This window comes from Nicotiana tabacum, chromosome 8 (assembly GCF_000715075.1).
Source record: "Nicotiana tabacum cultivar K326 chromosome 8, ASM71507v2, whole genome shotgun sequence".
NCBI classification, from domain to species: domain Eukaryota; kingdom Viridiplantae; phylum Streptophyta; class Magnoliopsida; order Solanales; family Solanaceae; genus Nicotiana; species Nicotiana tabacum.
This window is the reverse complement of record NC_134087.1, coordinates 210714185-210717880: the sequence shown is the minus strand read 5'-3', so window position 1 is coordinate 210717880 and position 3696 is coordinate 210714185.

Sequence of the window (3696 nt, the reverse complement as noted above, 5' to 3'; positions counted from 1 at the left end):
ACGTATCGAAATGGAAGGGTATTTTGGTCTAAATAAGTAGGAGAACATTAGATAATTAATCCAGTTTGGTTCAGTAGAATCTTTTTATATCTCGTTTTGTGAAATTCATTCCACGTGCTATTTAGTTATACTAGTACTAGTTTAAGTGTAGCGTGTTGCGCTCAAAGCGGATTTAGGGGCGCAAGGGCTTCGTCGAAAAATTACACTGTATATATGGAAAAATTTATTTTTTACCTCTATATGTTAAGTTTTGAATCCCTTAGCACAATCCAAAAGTGTAGTTTAGTGGTAAAGGGGTTTCAAAATCTACATAAGGTCATGAGTTTAATTCCCACTGGCTACCAATTTTTTTTTTGAACCCCCTTTGTGTAGATCCTGCCTCCGCCACTGATTGCGCGTGATTAAAAGGCATACCTCATTTGACAACAAATACTATATAAAAAAAATTTGGACTTATATCCTGTTTGGCCAAGCTTTTTTTTGGCCAAAAGCACTTTTGGCCAAAAACTGAGGTGTTTGACCAAGCTTTTGGAAGGAAAAAAAGTGTTTTTGAGGAGAAACAGAAGCAATTTTTGAGAAGTAGAAAAAATCAGATTCTCTTCAAAATCACTTTTCTGAAAAGCACTTTTGAAAAAAAATAACTTGGAAGCAGTTTTCAAAAGCTTGGTCAAACGCTAATTACTGATCAAAAGTGTTTTTCAAATTAATTATCCAAATACAAACTACTTCTCACCCAAAGCACTTTTTTAAAAAGTACTTTTGAGAAAAACACTTCTCAAAATAAGCTGATTTTAGAAGTTTGGCAAAACTGGCTATTAGTTACGAACTTCGTCATTAATCCGTTGCTAAATTGTTTGCCGTTAAATTTTATACCCCTTGTGTATGTGCTATGCGCATGTCATCGTCAATAAGTAAAAAATATAGTATACAAGAAGAATAAATTGTTGTAAAGTATTATTTGATAAACTTTAATGATAAAAAGTCCTATTATTAATTATTTGTATGATATTGTTTCGTATCTCTTTAATTAAAGTACTTTTGAATCGTGACACTAAATGACATATTTATTCAGCACACTTCTTACCAAAATAGTCTATATGTTTTTGTACAAGACTATACTAATTTAATATCTAAGAAAATAGCAAATGACTTTTTTGTTATTGTGGAATCTTTTAGTAAATCGAAAAATTTCAATCAACATTTCTAAGGACCTTATCATTTTTACTTTTTATATTTGTGCATTGAATTTATAATATGTATTATGTAGAAAAATATAAAATAAATTAATTGGATTGGTTTTATTTCTAAAACTTTTGTAAACGAATTGTATTAAACTTTATCACTGGCGACTTTATAGTAAAATCTCCTTTTATTAATTATTTGCGTGATATTGTTTCGTATCTTCTTAATTAAAGATGCTTTTGAATCGTGACACTAAATAAAATATTTATTTAGACTTCTATTTCTAACATATTCTTACCAAAATAGTCTATATATTTTTTGTATAAGATTATACTTATTTAATATTTAAGAAAATAGAAAATGACTTTTTCGTCGACTATGAAATTTTTTAGTAAATGATAAAAAGTTAAATCAACATTTCTAAGGACGTTATCATTTTTATTTTTTATATTATTTATTTGTGCATTGAATTTATAATATGTATCCTGCAAAAAAAATATAAAATAAATAAATTATTGGTTATATTTCTAAAACTTTTGTAAACGATTTTACGTAAGTCTTTTCTAAACATAATTTGCTAATTTATTTTTTGTAATTAAAGTTAGTGAATGACTCCTCCTTATTATTATGAGACAAAAATAGGTTCATAGTTCTTTATAGTTGCTAGAATAAATTAATTCTAACCCATCTTTTTAGGAGATTCGCATGTGCAATTTAATTCCATTTTAAAAAATAAATAAGCAATCCAAAAGTTACGAACCGCTCTTGTAAATAAACAAATAAAATTCTTTCCTTTAATTTAATATATTTCAGAATATTAATGATGTATTGTTACCATGGGAGATAAAATTTCTTCCTAAATGGTAGTGTTTCTTTTATAAGGTAAAATATTAAAAAATATTTTGAGAAAAATAGTAAATAACAACTTTGTCTATAAAGTATCGCGCCAAACAATATAAGAGAATAAATTATTGGAGACTCCAAACAAAATATTTCATGACCCTTTCTGTAAATTAAATATAACAATTCTAAGTTATAAATTAGCACATATTATGTTAAATTTTTAACTGTTTAGAGTTCAGCTATTTATGTTTCACAACCTATAATTTTTTTGTGGTTTTAATGTGGTTTCTCAAAAATATATAGAAGATCACACATGCACAAACAGACATATATTACAAATAGCAAAAGAAGTATCGACTTTAGATAATTTTAGCATGTCGAATAACCCATGAAAATCGTCAAGTATTGGATTAATGAACTTGACAATTACTGTGTAAGAAATTATAATCCTATACAAGAAAGAAAAGACTGTGTTTTAGGAAAAAGAATAAATTTACTTTGTATAAGGGCTAGGAAAAATAAATTGCACTATTATTATTATTATAATAAAAGAGAAACCACATCATAATTAAGCAAAAAAATCTCAGCACTTTAAATGAACATAAAAGCATATCTGGTCGGTTGACACTATAGATTGCAATAAAATCAAGGAGAGCATAAGCAAAAACTTTAGTGAAGAGTTTATGCGGAGTTTTAAATTGAAAGTCAAAATTATTATTAGATATTAATTCATGGAAATATACTACAAAGAATAAAGCAAAAACAAAAAGCTAAAACCTAAATCAAATCAAAACAAACTATGAAACAAATTGGACAACTATACGTTTTCAATTCTCCAAATTTACTTGGAGATATGCTTATACAATGACTTCTTCAAGTCTCCATATTTGGAAAGAAATCAAAGGGAATAAGGACTTTTTTGTAATAAATTTGTGCATAATTATTAGGTGAAATATTATAAAAATAATTAGGCAATAATTTGAGGAAAATAGTAAATGACAATTTTGTCTATTGTGGTGTCTTTTAATGAAGGGTAATAAGTTCAATCAACATTTCGTTAAAGGCCTTCGTGCTTTTAATATAATATAGATATAAATTCATCCTTTAATATTAATTAATAAAATTGACCTTTATTATCTTTTTAATTTATTCATTAAAAATATAATAGATTGAAACTTTTTATTTCAAGGGCAACTTTAAAGAAAAAAATTAATTTCTTTTTAATATCTGGAAAAAATAAATATTATGGAACATTAAAAAAAGGTCATAAAATCAATTAAAATTGACAGAAAGAGCATATCTTTTCGGTGAAAAATAACACAGAAGCTCTGTTAAAATAACACAGTAATATTTTCTATGGACATTTTTCTTTTATTGAAACTGATAGTGTGCATAGGAAATCATTCTGTGTATGTATATTAATAAGAGAGGGAAAAGCTGAATTAACCTTAGTGGAAATTTGAACATCAGCTTTTTAAACTTTTAATATAAAAATCTATATTTTATTTTCTAAAATCACAATTTATTGTAGTAAAAATACTTTATAAACATGGTAGACAAACTATTTCACTTCTTATATTCTTAAATAGCACAACCACATTATTTTTCCGCAGGAGAAGTATACAGAAGATTTAAGTTGCATACAATAGCAATATAAAAAATTTCTTATAC